General features: G+C 44.7%; 1 protein-coding gene across 3 annotated transcripts in view; it reads right to left on the bottom strand.

The window, feature by feature from the left end:
• LOC134935972 (protein mono-ADP-ribosyltransferase TIPARP-like) overlaps positions 1 to 21,587 on the bottom strand; it is a 63,865-nt gene that overhangs the window by 18,243 nt on the left and 24,035 nt on the right. The gene's annotated exons all lie outside the window — the stretch shown is intronic.

Genomic DNA, 21,587 nt, shown 5'->3' with positions numbered 1-21,587 from the left:
CACTGAGGTCAAGCAAGCCGGTCGCCGCAGCTCAGGAAATCTCTGTCTTCCAACAAAGATCCTGACCCTGGCACTTCCCCAGAAATGGAGACAAGATGCCTCCATTTTGGGAAATGGCTGCTGTCGGCGCCCCCAAACGGCTGCAGACTGTATACAGCCATGGTGCGTCCAACAACACAGGACCCGTGTGGGCCCGGAAAATGTGAAAAAAGTACCAAACATCAGTTCTTGGTGTCATCATATGCCACAGATCCTTCAGAATCTGAATCGGGCCCACCGTTACCTTGCACCACATAACCCTGCAACTTGCTGCAAATTGAGTTACGGAGCACAACAATACAGAATGCCAATAAGGATTTTGCATTGTGCCTCAGATGTTTTGTGATTCTTTAATGAGGCCCAGATTGTTTGTTGTTGAATACCGGGCATGAGTTCTCTATTCATGCTGAATACTTGACTTTATTCCATGTCAAGTTCTGCTCTTAGTTGATGTAACAGACGGGGGGCACCATCAATGTACTGGCTTACATATAAACAGCTCTGCCTTGAGGGTGGGCTCGTAATACAGGACAGAGAAGATTACATCCAGGAAGCATTACGACAACTAGGCGATGTTAACTTCTATGAAGTCCTCTTACGGGATCCCACCCCCTATATCAAAAGGAACTCTATGCTCTCCTACAAGGAGCTTTTCAGGATGGAGTGATATCTAAAGAACTCCAGTTCCTTTTTCCTCTTCATCCCACCACCCCCATTTACTATCACCTCCCCAAGATTCACAAGTCCCTCACTTCACCCCCGGGACGTCCCATTATTTCAGTGTTAATTCCCTCACTTCTTTTCTATCTGTCGACAATTTTCTCCAGCCGCGTGTCTTTCGTTTAAGGTCCCATATTAAGGATACTATGCATTTTTTAGAACTTATCCAGGGGGTTACCTGGAAACCTTCATATGCATTTGCTACTCTGGATGTATCCAGTCTATATACAAATATACCTCACCAATTAGGTGTAGAGGTTATTAACCAAATATTATCATTAGATGGAGACCCATCGGAGAGACACCGGGGGTTCATTGTCGACTCCATTTCCTTCATTCTTTCTCACAATTATTTCCTTTTTTCGGACACGTGTTATCGTCAAACAATGGGAACCGCCATGGGGACGAGATTTGCGCCGAGTTACGCCAACCTCTATGTAGGACACTTGGAAGAAGACCTCATATGGGGAGGCGGACTCGGCGAACGTCTCGTCCTCTATGGACGGTACATCGATTACATTTTCTTCATTTGGGATGGGGATCACAGCACTTTTTCTGGTTTAGTAAGTTCTCTCAACACCAACACTTTTAATTTAACCTTCACTTTCAATTTTAGTTCTTCAAAAATCTATTTTTTAGATATCTCTCTAGAAATAGTAGACAATTGTATCCACACGTCCAATTATACCAAGGACGTTGACCATAATTTATATTTTAATTATAAGAGTGCACATCTTCAGTCTTGGAAGAGCAATATCCCCAAAGGTCAACTGTTGCGCATCAAAAGAAATTGCTCTACCCCCAAAGCTTTTTATTCCCAAGCAAAAAGATTAATAGAATCCTTTAATGACAGAGATTATCCCCAACATCTATTAGATAAAGCACTCCTAGAAGTAAACCAAGTAGATAGACATACACTCTTTCATCCAAAATCCAAAGTTTCCATTGACAACAATAAGGAATTGGCCTTTATATCTAGATTTAACAACCGTTCTAATCAGATCAAAAATACGATTACACAAAATTACCATATGCTCTTAAATGATCCGATTTTGAATGGTATTCTTCCAGCTAAGCCAGAGTTTATTTTCAGGAAAAACAAATCCTTAAAGAACATACTGGCACCCAGCCAATTAAAGAACCCTACAAGAAACCATCTATCAGATATAGGAATTAAATCGGAAGGGGGGTGGTTACCTACAAAACCTAAAGGTTTCTACAAATGTGGAGCCAATAAATGTACAACATGTTTACATGCTTGTAACAAAACCAAAAAGATCAATATGGTTTTTGAGGTGAAATGTATAAATATCTCCACTTTCATTAATTGCAACACGTCATGGGTTATATACCTATTGAAATGTGGATGCAATTTAAAATATGTCGGCAGAACGACTAGAGTGCTGAAATTAAGATTCATGGAACATCATAGAAATGTCATAAATGGGCTAATGAAACATAGCCTATCGAGACATTTCGTACATCATCACAATAAAGATCCCAGTTCCTTGAAAATCATTGGACTAGAATACATTCCACCGACATGTCGGGGAGAGGATAGATATACTCGTCTTTGTCGACAAGAGATATACTGGACACTCCAGTTGAATTCCCTATATCCCTGCGGCTTAAATGAAGCTTTGGAACTTAATGCAGTACTTTAGGGTCTAGGTATAATTCTAAAAGCATGATAAGAACATTTTGGCCATTTCCCTTATAGGGCATGTCATTTATTTTAGATACTTAGAATGGCTATGATGAGAATATCACTTTTTAATAAATCCACAAGATGGCACTATAGAGCTGAGATATTGAAAGCTTGAATTTCCAACATAGACAAACATATAATTAAGTCCGTATAGATTTATATTAAATTATGTTTATGCTGATATTTATAGATAAGATCACTTTACTATAATCTGCTATACAGAAGACTGTTGAATATGTTATGTCCATATAAACGTCTGTGTTTTCAAATAAGAATTGCTCTCTATTTAAAGTTTTTTTTGAAAGTAAAGTTCCTCTACTGTATCAGTTTAATATGTTTTTACTAAAGATATCAACAATCTGGGGGTTTTTCTGTCCTAATATATTAATACTATCTATTTCCAAGTGAGGGCAACTATGCCCATTGTGGTTGCTGGCCGGCAGGTCTGGACTGCCAGTACGTGACGCACTTCCGGGGACCGAGTCACGCAAGCGGACCCGATCATGTGACCGGAATCTTTATGTGCCTCTCACGGCCCTCGTGCAGCATCAGAAGCCGGTCACGTGCACGCAATTAGCGTCATGTGACCGACGTTTCTTATTCTAAGAACCTATCACGATCTGGTATGCGTACTGTCAAAGTCAGAAAAATATCGTGATGCACATTGCCATATTTGCACCTCATGCGAGTGCCTGCTGCACGTGCATGAGCCCTGCCGTGCGTGCGCATACTCGTCGTTGCGTGCACCCGCGGGCGCACGGTATGCGCATTTACGGTAGAGTTTGTGTACGCCTAGCGTGCGACTCAATCGTAACATATTTTAACCATATAATGTATTTTGTAGATTATGGTCCCTTTGATAGAATCTGAAAGTTTAGTTAATATAGCATGTTCATAGACAAAGAGATCCCTCTTTGTTTGATACGAAGGGTCAGACAGGGGTTACACAGTGATGTTTAGTATCCATCGGAAGAGTATTTAATTAGCAATATTCCGGTGTTGGTTTGAAGCGGATTACTCGCTCGTGCGTATAGTTATGGACATAAGAAGTTTATGGACATTTACTATATTTGCACTTTATTACCTATGCGGCGGGAAACCCAGTTCCCCTCCCACCTGAGCAGTTTGAAATAGTCACAGCCCACCTGTATGAACCAACCTATGACCTTTTGTTATAATGCAGATACGAATTCCTGTGTCCAATGAACAATGAGATTGTAGGGACCATTGTATTGTACTGTGTGTAGTGTATATAAAGACAAGCCGATCTGATCCAGCTCCCATTCTACTCTACTCTTCACAACGGTTCTCATCACTGATAATCGGGAGCTGGATATCCAGAAAGGCGCTTGCGATTGTTTCCCTTGTGCGTAAGTTCTCTGCAACCATATTGTCTTTATTGTTATTGTAAGCCATCTCTCTCTCTCCTTCCCCCTTAAAAGTAATTGTGTCTTTATTGTATTTTAACGTGTAGTATTCCTGTTAGGTGTTTATGTTAGTTTGGTAGTGTATAACTTGTATTGTGTATTCTTTTGCAATAGAACGTTCATTTAAGGTGTTAGAACCTAAGACCGGTATCTGAGTGTTTATTATGTTGCTAAAGGGTTTTCAGAGCGTCACAGACGCTCATACAGCTTTTAAACTAATAAGGTTACACTGTGTTGCATTTACACCTTATCACTGCACAAAGGTTTACATTATAAGTACATTGTAAATGGTATAGTTATAAAGGTTTAACTCTGTGGGCGTCAGCGCCGCTTGTGATCTCCTCGTGGTCTCGAGCGTCCGCTACGCTGATAGCGTATCATTGCGTTAGTCGGCAGCCTATAGCGTGCTTGCCTTTACGCTTTAAGCAGTGAGCGAACGTGCCGCTCGTGCGTCTCATCCACAGCTAAGCGTCTGTTACGCTACGTGCGTACTCTTACGGTATTTCCATACGCTAATTGCGTACCGTGTTCTTTCACCTTTTAGAGTGTATTAAATAGGATAAATATTAGGCTTTATCAATTGGGGGCTCGGCCGCTCTTCACATATCTGCACTAGGTAATTTCAGCAGACATTATCGGTCAGCAAAAGGCGGGAGGTAATATTCCTCGTAGTGCTGACCAGATAAGTGTCTGCTTCGCTTAGTAAGGAGTGCTGAAGGAATCCGGAACTGGAAGGTAGGAACAGTACGTTATTGTCTTTTAAAACTGTTTAGTTTCTGTTTTGCGTACGTACGCATAAGCACACACACCTGTATTTCTTGCTTAAGTAGTATTCGTCCGTATCTCATTCTTCTGGTTGCCATTTCATAATTGATAACGGGCTGAGAAAGATTTGTTGCTATTGGTAGTTAAAGAGTAAAAATAATACATTAAGGGGTAATTTGTAAAACACACACACAGCTTTGCCTAAAATACAAGGAGAGACCTGTGTGGTGCTCGGTAGATGATTACAGTTAAAGATCATCTACATTGATAAAGGTGCTAATTGTATTTTTGTGGCCAGCGCACACGTGTCTCTAACAAAAGGGTGAGACTAGCATACGCGACGCAAGGGTCGACGCACGGAGTGTATATTAGGCAATGGAGCGCCTGTGTACGCCCACCGAAACTCAAATCGCACAATAGCATTGTTTTAGTGGGGGCGGTATAGTATAGCCACACGATAATAGCACAAATTGATTTCAGTTTTCCAAAACTTAGGTTAAATACCTTACTTTAATGTAGTGCCTCTGGGGAGAGCTATCAGAGTACGGGAAATGATTTTTCTGATCAGAAAACTATAGAATGATAGTGGGTTGAAAACGGTATGAGTGTATTGAACTCCTCTTGGTGAAGTCTTGGTGAAATCTTGGTGAATCACAGTCTAGGTGAATACGTTTTGAGCACGGTCTAGGTGAAAACGTGCAACGGAGTGTGATAAAGTTTTTGTTGTATTACGCTCTGGCTGTTTTGGAGCACAGTAGGGAGACTCCAATGATCCTACCATCTATAGGCAACAAGTGTCTATAAGTGGTATGATTGGACCGCACGGTTGTATGTGTGACCAATAACACAACGTGATATGAGGTCGTATATCCATGCGTAAATCTTGTCCTCATACGTGTTGTAGGGAGCACATGCAAGCGTGATTTGTGTAAAGTAAGGAATTTTCGCTGGTAGGGCCTGCAACAATTACGTGGGTCTGCAAAAAGGGGCGGATTCATTGTACTCGGAGCAGAAGAAGCTGGTGGTAGAGCTTGGAAAACTTCCACCGTAGACTTCTGTGTTTGGTGCATTTTAGGAAGTTTTTCTGTGTTAAAAAAGGTCCACAATGGAAGCCAAGTGCACAACACAGGGACGTTTAGCAGTCAGGGTTCAGACTGAAGAGGCTTGCAGACCCCGAGGGTCTGCTCGGTTAGTAATGTGGGGAAGATATGGTCCCCACACTGAGACCTTTTGTGACAAATGGACACGAATGACTGTGGGGGATAAAGCACCATTTCCCGAGATAGGTAGTTTTGACTCAGAGGTATTGCATAATTTAAGGCGAAGGATCTGTCTCATAAAATCCTGGAAGTAACGAATTAGACATTATGATTGTTTACAGTTATGGCAACAGGAAAGTGAAATGCAAAGAAATTTTACTTACATATCTGACTCTCATCTTGGGAGGAGAGACATGGCAATGGAGAGGATTATGGCTGCAGAGAATGGCACAATGATGTACGATAAACATGCACTTAGCAACGGTATTATAGATGATAAGAGTAATTGTAATAAATGTAACAATGATAATTGTAATACTGTTAAATGTACAACTATTAACCCATGCAAGTCGCACCCCATGTTAAACTTTCCTCAGGATCACCAGCAAGAAAGTGAGCCCAGCACGATGTCGGTACCTTGTCCAGCAGCCACTACACAAGACATCCAGGTGGACGCGACCAAATCGGTAAAGGCAATAATCAAACCCCCTAACGGAGGGTCAGGTGAGGTCGTGTCCATAGGTACGTATGGTGTTATACATCACGCACAAACAAATGTACCTCATATTGTAGAACCAATTCAGAATGACGTTATTGGACTTAATCCTGTCAGGGTAATTGCAGTACCAAATGGGAAAACTGACACTTCAGGAGTCACTCCTGTCAGGAACATCGCCATGTACTGCCCCTTTTCCCGAACAGAATTAAGAACAATTTTGTCTGAATTCCCTGATCCTAGGAAAGACTTAGTTGCATGTCAAAAGTATATTAGAGAGCTAGGAAATTCTGCAGAGCCAAATAACAAAGATTGGAGGACAGTTTTGAGGGCATGTTTACCCCCCGATGTCGACTCAGTGAAATTTATCGCTGATTGCAAGTTAGATGAGGAAGTACCACTAACAGACAAGTATAATCAGGATAATGTAAAAAGAATCAATCTACAGTTAGGAGTATATTTTCTGCAGTAGTAAAGTGGAATAAAATCTTTACAATAAGACAAAAAAAAGGTGAATCCACACCAGAGTATTTTCACCGGGCTCTGCAGGATATGGCTAGGTATACTGGTATAGATGACATTAAAACTAATGTACACCACAGAGAGGTAGCTGTGTCTGTATTAATGGACGGCTTAAAAGACACACTAAGAATCAGGGTACAAACCTCTCTACCTCACTGGAGAGGTATTTCGGTGGCTGCATTAAGAGAGTCCGCTATCGAGCATGACCGTAATATCCAAAGAACCAGGGAAGTACAGGGAGAACGGTTGATGGTGATGAGCATCCAAGCATTAGAGGAGGCATCAAATCGACCGAAACCCCAGGCCACTAGCACATGGAGGAAGCCAAGGATTTGTTATCTTTGTAAAAGAGAAGGGCATTATGCCAGCAACTGTAACAGCCCACATAAAGTCAGACCCCCTAAACAAAGATATGAGCAAAGTTATGACACACCAAATTATAATCAGGGATCATATAGGGAGAATTTTGGGCCACACCCATGATATATAGTCAGGAAAGGTGATCATTAGGACTGATGGTAAGCCTGAGGTAACAGTTAATAAATTGGGAGGCCATTCCCTGAAGACACAGGAATGACCGGGTGAAACGTTGTAAATTTATCTGAAAATGTTTTTTTCTCTCCCCATCTCTGACGGTTATCGGTAGGACTCAAACGTTACATAGCTACTTGGTCTTTGCAGAAGTCTACCAAACCCCAGCATGACCTACCCGCATCAAAGTATCCTGGCCAGATACAAAGGGTGGAGTTTGGAAATGCTGGTGGGAGGGACTGCGCAAAGATACCATTGGACATGTAGGTGTGACAGCCTGATGATGAACGGAAGAACTGACAATGTTTTTTTTCTCTCCTGAAAAATGTTTGAAAAATGTTTTTTTCTGTTGTTGTTTATTGTTGATTTATGTGACACACATATATATATATGAACGGTTCTCTCTCCCTTGTTTTTTTTTCTCTCTCTCTTCTTTCTCATGTTCTCATAACGTTATAGATGGTATGTCACACATTGGTTGGACAAATGGTAATGCAAGATTTATTCTCCTTATAGAAAGAGCACTGAGCTAGAAGAAGTATTGTATCACCAGAATGTTTAGAAGACTGAGAGACAGCATCTTTGAGATGACAGCAGAACGAGAAGAACAACAAGACTAGAGAACTAATTATCGTAACAAGTTTCTCTCCCCCTCAAACTGTTTTTTTCTGTACCCCCATTACAAATTTCTCCTTTTCTCCTCCTGTAAGATGGACTTGCCCCAAGAGACTGTGATATGGATTTTCCTGTTGACCATGATGTTGACCAGAGCAGTCTGTTCCGGCGAGAGTACCATGGAGGTCGAGAGAGGTTCTGGAACGGGTTCTGATGACAAAGATGGAGGCGTAGTTTTCCAAGAACAACATAATCAACAAGCAAAGGCGAGTATCAGAAAACGATCCGATAGCATTGACAATAGAAGAAATTGTGAAGGATTGTTAGCTGAAGATAACTGTATCTGTAGACTCTGTGACAGTGTAGTTGAGGATGGGTGCATCAAGAAATGTCAGTCCAGTTTTAATATCCACATGGACCGGCATCCATTGAGTGACTATCACTCCTTAGTGGGTAAGGTGTTAAATCCGACAGATTGTTGGGTATGCTCTCAAGTACCTCAAGGCCATAGCAAATCAGGATTAGTACCATTCCCTTTAACGGTAGAGGGGGTACTTGAGCTAAGTGGTGGGAGGCCGATGGACAGGAGGTTTAATATCTCCAGTTCTCCTAGTTTGAAGCTCCACCAATATCATGTGGATAGATCCCTAATATGTTTTAACATTTCCAATCCCCGAAAGCCGGGAAATTGGGAAGTGTCATGGAATAACCAAACCATGACCTTTTCATATAGAGCAGATAGAATGCCTACAGAGACAGAACTTATACGCCACATAGCCGGTAGTGGAAAATCTTTCCGATATAGGTATACCCTAGGAAATAGGATCATGAGAGTTGGAGAAGTATCACCAGGATACTGTGCACATATCATAGCACATATCATACAAACGGATACGTGTACTAAACAGATGGGAGAATTAGGGTTAGGAGATTTCATATGGAAAATGTGTAATATGGTTATGTCCTACTCCGTCCCATATGTTCTCCCCGATGATGCATATTTCATATGCGGGAGGAAGGCGTATAAGTGGCTTGCCCCAAACTCAGAAGGATTATGTTATATTGGAAAAGTACTGCCTGAGGTAATGACTGTATCGCATACCAAAATGAAAGATATTCACCGTGGTGCCCAAGCTCCTTACACTCACACTCATTACGAGCACGTAGTTAAAAGGCAACTGACAGAAAAGACAGAGCATCCGGCCTCTGACCTGATCCATGAATCCACCGGGATTCAGGTTCTACTCGCATTAGACATCACTCGCACCGCCAGAGGAGTGTTGAACTATAAATATATCTGCTCTTGCAAATTTATTAGACAATATCACTGAAATGTATGACGACACTTTTAGGTATACTGGAAGGGAGCTCCAGGCTTATAAAATGGAACTGGTTCAGCATAGGATGGTTCTTAATTATCTCACGGCAGTGACAGGTGGATATTATGTCACACTGGCAACGCAGTACGGCGTACAATGGTGCACTTATATTACGAATAGCACCGAGGACCCGGTCGAGGTCATAGACCAAAAGATGGACGATATTCTCCAATTAAAGTGGGAATTCCGCAGGAGACACAATCTCACACTTGCTGCTGTGGGTAATGAGCTGACCGGTTGGGTGTCATGGTTGAACCCGCGAAATTGGTTCTCTGGTTTAGGAGAATGGGCTCAAGGAATTATAATGGATGTAGGGAAATTTCTTCTGTGTATCTTGGGTGTTGTCATATCGATTGGTTTGATATTTAGATGCGTTCAGGCTTTAACGAAGTGTAAACGAAGTACTAAGGTGATGGGTCTAAGGAGTGAGGACATTGTAATTCCAATGGATTTGATTTATGACCCAACGATAGAGACAATGTTGTGATGAAATTGTGATTCCACGGTCTGTTTCTTTCACCCGTTTCTCCTTTGTTTTTCTCCAAGGTGAAAAGACATCCGCTTGGAAGAAGAATTTGACAACCTTTTACACAAACAACAGATGGACTATGCCATAGACCCCCTTATCCCTAGTAACGTTAATTTTACGCTAGCCCAACACTTTTTGTAAGTCTATGGACATTGAGAGAACTTTTGCTTGCACTTTTGGCAAAAGCCCAAGGAGACTACAGTCAACATGTACATCAAGACAAGACACCAGACAAGACTTCAATCAACAAATGCATATTAACCTCACATAGAATATCACTGCATTTACCATAATTGTTTCTTATCTTCATCTCTACAACCTTCAGGTAATGACACACATAGTCGATAGGGAATACAGGCACAGATATCAGCACTCACATATCCCCCCATTCATGTATCATCAACTAAAATGTGCTCCCCCATTTTGTTGCAACCAAAAGCCGAAAATAGCTCGGTAAAGTTTGACAGCCCATCCACAGACCCTTAATACGGGATAAGAAGGAATTCAAATGTATACTTCACAATACCTCGAAGCTTGATTTAAAACACGTACGGCACGATGATACATGACCCCCCAAACATGGATTCATACACACATGCTTCTGCTATCTCACTAGGTCATACCTTTTTCTCACCTTCTTCTCTCCTCCCTTACCCAATCATAGAAATGTATTTACACATGACATATATTTTTCTCTTTTTGAAATGTTTTAGGAAGTGGCAGTTATTGGTGACTGCCAAAGGGTGGACTGTCAAAGTCAGAAAAATATCGTGATGCACATTGCCATATTTGCACCTCATGCGAGTGCCTGCTGCACGTGCATGAGCCCTGCCGTGCGTTCGCATACTCGCCGTTGCGTGCACCCGCGGGCGCACGGTATGCGCATTTACGGTAGAGTTTGTGTACGCCTAGCGTGCGACTCAATCGTAACATATTTTAACCATATAATGTATTTTGTAGATTATGGTCCCTTTGATAGAATCTGAAAGTTTAGTTAATATAGCATGTTCATAGACAAAGAGATCCCTCTTTGTTTGATACGAAGGGTCAGACAGGGGTTACACAGTGGTGTTTAGTATCCATCGGAAGAGTATTTAATTAGCAATATTCCGGTGTTGGTTTGAAGCGGATTACTCGCTCGTGCGTATAGTTATGGACATAAGAAGTTTATGGACATTTACTATATTTGCACTTTATTACCCATGCGGCGGGAAACCCAGTTCCCCTCCCACCTGAGCAGTTTGAAATAGTCACAGCCCACCTGTATGAACCAACCTATGACCTTTTGTTATAATGCAGAGACGAATTCCTGTGTCCAATGAACAATGAGATTGTAGGAACCATTGTATTGTACTGTGTGTAGTGTATATAAAGACAAGCCGATCTGATCCAGCTCCCATTCTACTCTACTCTTCACAACGGTTCTCATCACTGATAATCGGGAGCTGGATATCCAGAAAGGCGCTTGCGATTGTTTCCCTTGTGCGCAAGTTCTCTGCAACCATATTGTCTTTATTGTTATTGTAAGCCATCTCTCTCTCTCCTTCCCCCTTAAAAGTAATTGTGTCTTTATTGTATTTTAACGTGTAGTATTCCTGTTAGGTGTTTATGTTAGTTTGGTAGTGTATAACTTGTATTGTGTATTCTTTTGCAATAGAACGTTCATTTAAGGTGTTAGAACCTAAGACCGGTATCTGAGTGTTTATTATATTGCTAAAGGGTTTTCAGAGCGTCACAGACGCTCATACAGCTTTTAAACTAACAAGGTTACACTGTGTTGCATTTACACCTTATCACTGCACAAAGGTTTACATTATAAGTACATTGTAAATGGTATAGTTATAAAGGTTTAACTCTGTCGGCGTCAGCGCCGCGTGTGATCTCCTCGTGGTCTCGAGCGTCCGCTACGCTGATAGCGTATCATTGCGTTAGTCGGCAGCCTATAGCGTGCTTGCCTTTACGCTTTAAGCAGTGAGCGAAAGTGCCGCTCGTGCGTCTCATCCACGGCTAAGCGTCTGTTACGCTACGTGCGTACTCTTACGGTATTTCCATACGCTAATTGCGTACCGTGTTCTTTCACCTTTTAGAGTGTATAGGATAAATATTAGGCTTTATTAGTTCCAATGACAGGAAGCATACACATGCGGTCACATGACCGTGATACCAAATCAGGAAATGCTTTTAAGAATTTAAACATTGAATACAAATATTTACAAACAAAAGCTGTTTTTAAATAGATATACACTTGTCTCCATATATTAATAATAAACTAAACTGGATATAATTTTATTTTTCATGTTATTTAATGATTGCCCATTATTTACAGCTGTACTTAATTTACAATCAGCACAGCCTTTAAAAAGGGCATCCTCACAATGGACACACACACACACCTTGACAAAGCTGTTTGTTACAGTGAAACGAGTCGGTTTGCAGAGGCCTCCACTACAGCTAAACATCCTGATCCTGGAATACGCCTAGAAGTCCTTCATGTCGAAGGGGAGCTTGTGGATGTCCTGCTTTCATTAGGACTATAATTGTCCATAACCAAGCCTTGAAGGTTCTTCATTTACTCCGTATGGACTACACATCTCTACAAGTGTTATATACACCCCTTGGACTGTGGCACATTTCTTTCCAAAGGATTTATACAGAAGACTGTGATTGGCCTCTATAAGTGGTAATATATCCAACTAAGTGCTGTGCTGTGTTTGCCCTATTTTATTAATTATATAAATTTTATTATAATTTTACACATGTGGTTGCAACCAAAAGCTGATTTTGTTTAAATAAAAAATGCTACTGTTTATATCCAGTGTTTAGCGCTGTATATCCTCTTCCTATTAGTATTCTTCAGGGATTGACTATCCCTGTAAATAGCTGCTTTGGGTCAAACAACACATTTTGAGGCGTCGGGTCCATTACCTTGGTAATTTTTCTCTGCCTTGAGGAAATGGCTGAAAATCACAAGAATTAGGACATACATACAGGGCTGTAATTAGGGGAATGTGAGAAGTGCCGCCATAACGGACGCAGGGCCTAGGGGGCACACCAGCCCCAGTGGCACCTGTATTGGCTTGCCTGGAAAGGCACCCTGCAGCCTGGAGAGGCACCAGAAGCGCCCTAAGGATGTACCAAGCGCTTGTTTTGTCCCTTATCCCAGTTTCCCCATTCCCTTGTGATGACATGATGTCACATGTGCATAGGGCGGGGCTTGCTAGTGTGTAATCACTTGATGTGATGTCATGATGTCACATGTGTGAGGTGTGCAGGGACTGCCTGGAGTGCATAATCACCCTGCGTACTTTCATAAAGAGCCATCCGACAGTACTTTTATATTTATAACATACAGATATATCTACCCTCAAAGCGCCATGTAGCGGGTTAGTGTCCGGCATCTTTTTTTTTTGTTGCCGAAAATGTATTTTCTCTAACGTCCTAGTGGATGCTGGGGACTCCGTAAGGACCATGGGGAATAGACGGGCTCTGCAGGAGACTGGGCACTCTAAGAAAGAATTTGGATACTGGTGTGCTCTGGCTCCTCCCTCTATGTCCCTCCTCCAGACCTCAGTTTGAATCTGTGCCCGGGCAGAGCTGGGTGTTACTTAGTGAGCTCTCCTGAGCTTGCTATAAGAAAGTATTTTGTTAGGTTTTTTATTTTCAGAGAGATCTGCTGGCAACAGACTCTGTGCAGCGTGGGACAGAGGGGAGAGAAGCAGCCCTACTCACTGAAGATAGGTCCTGCTTCTTAGGCTACGGGACACCATTAGCTCCAGAGGGATCGTACACAGGATCTCACCCTTTGTCGTCCGATCCCGGAGCCGCGCCGCCGCCCCCCTCGCAGAGCCGGAAGACAGAAGCCGGTGACAGAAGTAAGAAGACTTCAAAAGTGGCGGCAGAAGACTCCAGTCTTCAAACTGAGGTAGCGCACAGCACTGCAGCTGTGCGCCATTGCTCCCACATTAATCCCACACACTCCGATCACTGTACGGTACAAGGCGCAGGGGAGGGCCCTGGGCAGCAATTAGAGACCTCTTGGCAAAAAGTAGCATATATGCAGTTGGGCACTGTATAAATGCATGAGCCCCCGCCATTATTTTACACACAAACGCGGGACAGAAGCCCGCCGCTGAGGGGGCGGGGCTTCTTCCTCAGCACTTACCAGCGCCATTTTCTCTCCACAGCTCCGCTGAGAGGAAGCTCCCCAGGCTTTCCCCTGCAGAAACACGGTAGAAAAGGGTAAAAAGAGAGGGGGGGGGGGGGGCACATACATTAGGCGCAAAAAGCTTTATATACAGCAGCTACTGGGTTAACACTAAGTTACTGTGTGATTCCTGGGTTATATAGCGCTGGGGTGTGTGCTGGCATACTCTCTCTCTGTCTCACCAAAGGGCCTTGTGGTGGAACTGTCTTCAAAAAGAGCATCCCCTGTATGTGTGTGGTGTGTCGGTACGCTTGTGTCGACATGTTTGGCGAGGAAGGCTATGTGGAAGCAGAGCGGGAGCAAATGAATGTGGGGTCGCCGCCGACACCTGATTGGATGGATATGTGGAAGGTTTTAAATGATAATGTTATTTCCTTGAATAAAAGGTTGGATAAAGTTGAAACCTTAGGACAGTCAGGGTCCCAACCCATGCCTGATCCTATGTCGCAGAGGCCGTCAGGGTCCCAGAAACGCCCACTATCCCAAATTGTTGACACAGACACTGACACGGAGTCTGACTCCAGTGTCGGCTATGATGATGCAAAGTTACAGCCTAAATTGGCTAAAGCTATACGTTATATGATTATAGCAATGAAGGATGTGTTGCACATCACAGAGGAAACCCCAGTCCCTGACAAGAGGGTTCATATGTATGGAGAAAAGAGGCAGGTGGTGACCTTTCCCCCTTCACATGAGCTAAATGAGTTATGTGAAAAGGCGTGGGAATCTCCAGATAAAAAACTGCAGATTTCCAAACGGATGCTTATGGCGTATCCTTTCCTGCCAACGGACAGGTTACGCTGGGAATCCTCCCCGAGGGTGGATAAAGCTCTAACACGCTTATCCAAGAGAGTAGCCCTGCCGTCACAGGATACGGCCACCCTAAAAGATGCTGCGGATAGAAAGCAAGAGGGTACCCTGAAGTCCATTTATACACATTCAGGTACCTTACTAAGGCTGGCAATTGCGTCGGCCTGGGTGTGTAGTGCTGCAGCAGTATGGACGGATACCTTATCTGAGGAACTGGATACCTTAGACAAGGATACTATATTAATGACCCTGGGACATATAAAAGACGCTGTCCTATAAATGAGAGATGCTCAAAGAGACATTAGCCTACTGGGCTTTAGAATAAATGCAATGTCGATTTCTGCCAGAAGGGTCCTGTGGACTCGGCAATGGACAGGCGATGCTGACTCAAAAAGGCACATGGAGGTTTTACCTTACAAGGGTGAGGAATTGTTTGGGGAGGGTCTCTCGGACCTGGTCTCCACAGCTACTGCCGGAAAGTCAAATTTTTTGCCATATGTTCCCTCACAACCTAAGAAAGCACCGTATTACCAAATGCAGTCCTTTAGTTCACAAAAAGGCAAGAAAGCCCGAGGTGCGTCCTTTCTTGCCAGAGGCAAGGGTAGAGGAAAGAAGCTGCACAACACAGCTAGTTCCCAGGAACAGAAGTCCTCCCCGGCTTCAACTAAATCCACCGCATGACGCTGGGGCTCCACAGGCGGAGCTAGGCCCGGAGGGTGCGCGTCTCCGAAATTTCAGCCACAAGTGGGTTCACTCCCAGGTGGATCCCTGGGTAATAGAGATTGTGTCTCAGGGATACAAGCTGGAATTCGAGGAGATGCCCCCTCACCGATACCTCAAATCGGCCCTGCCAGCTTCCCCCTTAGAGAGGGAAATTGTGTTAGCTGCAATTCACAAATTGTATCTTCAGCAGGTGGTGGTCAAGGTTCCCCTCCTTCAACAAGGAAAGGGTTATTATTCGACCATATTTGTGGTTCCAAAACCGGACGGTTCGGTCAGACCCATATTGAATTTAAAATCCCTGAACATATACCTGAAAAGGTTCAAGTTCAAGATGGAATCGCTCAGAGCAATCATCGCAAGCCTGGAAGGGGGAAATTTTATGGTGTCTCGTTGCCGTTTGGTCTCTTCAAGGCACCGAGAATTTTTACCAAGGTAATGGCGGAAATGATGGTGCTCCTGCGAAAGCATGGGGTCACAATTATCCCATACTTGGACGTTCTCCTCATAAAGGCGAGGTCCAGAGAGCAGTTGCTGATCAGCGTAGCACGCTCTCGGGAAGCACGGCTGGATTCTAAATATTCCAAAGTCGCAGTTGATTCCTACGACTCGTCTGCCCTTCCTGGGCATGATTCTGGACACAGACCAGAAGAGGGTTTATCTCCCGATGGAGAAGGCTCAGGAGCTCATGACACTGGTCAGAGACCTATTAAAACCAAAACAGGTGTCGGTGCATCACTGCATGCGAGTCCTGGGAAAGATGGTGGCATCATACAAGGCCATTCCCTGTGGCAGGTTCCATGCGAGGACCTTTCAATGGGATCTGTTGGACAAGTGGTCCGGATCACATCTACAGATGCATCGGCTGATCACCCTATCCCTCAGGGCCAGTGTGTCTCTCCTGTGGTGGCTGCAGAGTGCTCACCTTCTCGAGGGCCGCAGATTTGGCATTCAGGACTGGGTCCCGGTGACCACGGATGCAAGCCTCCGAGGGTGGGGGGCAGTCACACAGGGAAGAAATTTCCAAGGTCTGTGGTCAAGTCAGGAGACTTGTCTTAACATCAAAATCCTGGAACTAAGGGCCATATACAACGCCCTAAGTCAAGCGGATACCCTGCTTCGCATCCAATCTGTGCTGATTCAGTTAGACAACATCACCGCAGTGGCTCATGTAAACCGCCAAGGCGGCACAAGGAGCAGGGTGGCGATGGCGGAAGCCACCAGAATTCTTCGCTGGGCGGAGAATCACGTAAGAGCACTGTCAGCAGTGTTCATTCCGGGAGTGGACAACTGGGAAGCAGACTTCCTCAGCAGGCACGACCTCCAACTGGGAGAGTGGGGACTTCATCAAGAAGTCTTCACGCAGATTGCAAGTCGGTGGGAACTGCCACAGGTGGACATGATGGCATCCCGCCTCAACAAAAAGCTACAGAGGTATTGCGCCAGGTCAAGAGACCCTCAGGCGATAGCTGTAGACGCACTAGTGACACCGTGGGAGTTCCAGTCGGTTTATGTATTTCCTCCTCTTCATCTCATACCCAAGGTGCTGAGAATCATAAGAAAAAGAGGAGTGAGAACAATACTCATTGTTCCGGATTGGCCAAGAAGGACTTGGTATCCAGATCTGCAAGAAATGCTCACAGAGGACCCATGGCCTCTGCCTCTAAGACAGGACTTGTTGCAACAGTGGCCCTGTCTGTTCCAAGACTTACCGCGGCTGCGTTTGACGGCATGGCGGTTGAACGCCGGATCCTAGCAGAAAAAGGCATTCCGAATGAGGTTATTCCTACGCTGATAAAGGCTAGGAAGGACGTGACAGCTAAACATTATCACCGTATATGGCGAAAATATGTTGCTTGGTGTGAGGCCAGGAATGCCCCTACGGAGGAATTCCAGTTGGGCCGTTTCCTTTACTTCCTACAGTCGGGAGTGACTTTGGGCCTGAAATTGGGTTCCATTAAGGTCCAGATTTCGGCCCTATCCATTTTCTTTAAAAAAAAACTAGCTTCTCTACCTGAAGTTCAGCATATTCAGCCCCCTTTTGTGCCACCAGTGGCACCTTGGGATCTTAACGTGGGTTGAGTTTCCTGAAATCTCACTGGTTTGAGCCGCTTAAGACCGTGGAGTTAAAATATCTCACGTGGAAAGTGGTCATGCTATTGGCCTTAGCTTCGGCTAGGCGTGTGTCAGAATTGGCGGCTTTGTCATATTAAAGCCCCTATCTGGTTTTCCATATGGACAGGGCAGAATTACGGACTCGTCCGCAATTTCTGCCGAAGGTGGTGTCATCTTTTCATTTGAACCAACCTATTGTGGTGCCTGTGGCTACTCGTGATTTGGAGGATTCCGAGTTACTAGATGTGTTCAGGGCTTTGAAGCTTTATGTAGCCAGAACGGCTAGAGTCAGGAAAACTGAGTCGCTGTTTATCCTGTATGCATCCAACAAGCTGGGTGCTCCGGCTTCAAAGCAAACTATTGCTCGCTGGATCTGTAACACGATTCAGCAGGCTCATTCTGCGGCTGGATTGCCGCTTCCAAAATCAGTAAAAGCCCACTTCACAAGGAAGGTGTGCTCTTCTTGGGCGGCTGCCCGAGGGGTCTCGGCATTACAGCTTTGCCGAGCAGCTACTTGGTCAGGTTCGAACACTTTTGCAAAGTTTTACAAGTTTGATACCCTGGCTGAGGAGGACCTTGTGTTTGCTCATTCGGTGCTGCAGAGTCATCCGCACCCTCCCGCCCGTTTGGGAGCTTTGGTATAATCCCCATGGTCCTTACGGAGTCCCCAGCATCCACTATGACGTTAGAGAAAATAAGATTTTACTCACCAGTAAATCTATTTCTCGTAGTCCGTAGTGGATGCTGGGGACTCCGTAAGGACCATGGGGAATAAACGGGCTCCGCAGGAGACTGGGCACTTTAAGAAAGATTTAGTACTACTGGTGTGCACTGGCTCCTCCCTCTATGCCCCTCCTCAAGACCTCAGTTAAGGAAACTGTGCCCGGAAGAGCTGACATTACAAGGAAAGGATTTTGGAATCCAGGGTAAGACTCATACCAGTCACACCAATCACACCGTATAACTTGTGATAACTATACCCAGTCAACAGTATGAACAACAACAGAGCATCAGACAAACCTGATGCAACCATAACATAACCCTTATTTAAGCAATAACTATATACAAGTATTGCAGAAGAAGTCCGCACTTGGGACGGGCGCCCAGCATCCACTACAGACTACGAGAAATAGATTTACCGGTGAGTAAAATCTTATTTTCTCTAACGTCCTAGTGGATGCTGGGGACTCCGTAAGGACCATGGGGATTATACCAAAGCTGTGAATGGCAGTTAACCCTTTTTCCCTCTCGTGGGGGGAATCCGGCAGGGCCGTCAGTGAGGAGGCATCTTCTCAAAGTCCAGCTTGTATCCCTGAGACACAATATCTATTGCCCAGGGATCTAACAGGGAGTGAACCCACTTGTTGCAGAACTTACGAAAGCGTTCCCCAACCGGGCCTAGCTCCGTCTGTGGAGCCCCAGTGACATGCGGTGGATTTTCATAGAGGCCGGGGAGGACTTCTGTTCCTGGGAACTAGCTGTGTTGTGCAGCTTCTTTCCTCTGGCCCCGCCTCTGGCAAGAAAGGACGCATCTCGGACTTTCTTGTTTCTTTGTTCGAAAAGCTGCATTTGATAATGACGTGCTTTCCTAGGCTGTGCAGGAATACAAGGCAAAATATCCGAATTACCAGCTATAGCCGTGGAGACCAGGTCCGAGAACCCTTCTCCACACAATCCTCAGCCTTCCATATGCCACTTAAGTTGGCATCATCTGTCCATTGCATATTCTACAGGACACGTCAAGCAGAAATCTACATAGCTTTGACTCTAGGACCCAGTATACTCATGTCTCTTTGGGCATGTTTGATTATATATATCTCTTAAGACAGCATCTTTAATATATATACATATCTCTCTCTCTCTCTCTCTCTATATATATATATATATATATACATACTAGGGTCTCAATTTCTGCTGATAAGGTACCTGTCCACGCCGCCCCAGCGCTATAAACCCATGCCGACACAATCGCCGGTCTGAGTAGTGTACCAGAATGTGCACGCTATCTGCAGGATCCCTGAGAATAGCTAGGGCTACCTTCTGGGCAAACGTGACACCCTAGGGGAAGATTCCCATCACATCCTGGCCCTAGTGGGGAAAGGATACTGCCTGAGAATTCTTTGTGGGAAGCTGCAGTCTCTTGTCTGGAGATTCCCGCTCTTTTTCCTCATGAGAGGAGGGACATTTACCTCAGCTTTCTTCCCCTTAAACATGTGTACCCTCGTGAGCTCAGAAACATAATCTAGCTGCAGTCTTTGGTTGGCGCAGGTGGAAAACTATCTTTTCTTACATATGTGTACCCTCGTGTCAGGGACAAATGAGTCATCAGTGATATGCAAATCATCTTTTATTACAATAATCATATATTGAATACTTTTCTGCCATTTTGGCTGTAACTTTGCATTATCGTAGTCGACACTGGAGTCAAACTCCGTGTCGATACCAGTGTTTATTATTTTGGATAGTGAGCATTGTGAGACTCTGAAGGTCTCTGCGCCATAGGGACAGACATGGGTAGATTCCTGTCTGTTCTCTAACCTTTTGTGCAATAAATTCACCTTAGCACTTACACATATCCAATCAGGTGTCGGCGTTGTCGACGGAGACTCCCTCTCACACACATATTTGCTCTATCTCCTCCTTAGGGGAGCCTTTTACCTCAGACATGTCGACACACACGTATTGACACACCACACACACAGGGGATGCTCTATTTGAAGACAGTTCCCTCACAAGGCCCTTTGGTGAGACAGAGAGAGAGTATGCCAGCACACACCCCAGCGCTATATGACCCAGGAATCACACAGTAACTTAGTGTTAACCCAGTAGCTGCTGTATATATTGTTTTTATGCCAAATTTATGTGCCCCCCCTCTCTTTTTCACCCTCTTCTATGCTTCTGCAGGGGAGAGCCTGGGGAGCTTCCTCTCAGCTGTGGAGAGAAAATGGCGCTGGTGAGTGCTGAGGAAGAAGCCCCGCCCCCTCAGCGGCGGGCTTCTGTCCCACGATTTTGTGTAAAAATAATGGCGGGGGCTCATGCATATTACAGTGCCCAGCTGTATGTATGCTGCTTTTTGTCAGGAGGTACTCAATTGCTGCCCAGGGCGCCCCCCCCTGCGCCCTGCACCCTACAGTGAACGGAGTGTGTGGGTTAGTGTGGGAGCAATGGCGCACAGCTGCAGTGCTGTGCGCTACCTCATATGAAGACAGGAGTCTTCTGCCGCCGATTTTGACGTAATCTTGCTTCAACCCGCCGGCTTCTGTCTTCTGGCTCTGCGAGGGGGCGCGGCTTCGGGAACGGACGACCAAGGTAAAGTTCCTGTGTTCGATCACTCTGGAGCTAATGGTGTCCAGTAGCCTAAGAAGCGCAACCTAGCCGCAGTTAGTAGGTTTGCTTCTCTCCCCTCAGTCCCACGTAGCAGAGAGTCTGTTGCCAGCAGAAGCTCTCTGAAAATAAAAAACCTAACTAAAATACTTTATTAGCAAGCTCAGGAGAGCTCACTAACATGCACCCAGCTCTGTCCGGGCACAGATTCTAACTGAGGTCTGGAGGAGGGGCATAGAGGGAGGAGCCAGTGCACACCAGTAGTACTAAATCTTTCTTAGAGTGCCCAGTCTCCTGCGGAGCCCGTCTATTCCCCATGGTCCTTACGGAGTCCCCAGCATCCACTAGGACATTAGAGAAAATAAGATTTTACTTACCGGTAAATCTATTTCTCGTAGTCCGTAGTGGATGCTGGGCGCCCTTC

This window comes from Pseudophryne corroboree, chromosome 6 (assembly GCF_028390025.1).
Source record: "Pseudophryne corroboree isolate aPseCor3 chromosome 6, aPseCor3.hap2, whole genome shotgun sequence".
NCBI lineage: Eukaryota > Metazoa > Chordata > Amphibia > Anura > Myobatrachidae > Pseudophryne > Pseudophryne corroboree.
This window is presented reverse-complemented; position numbering and strand designations above follow the sequence as displayed.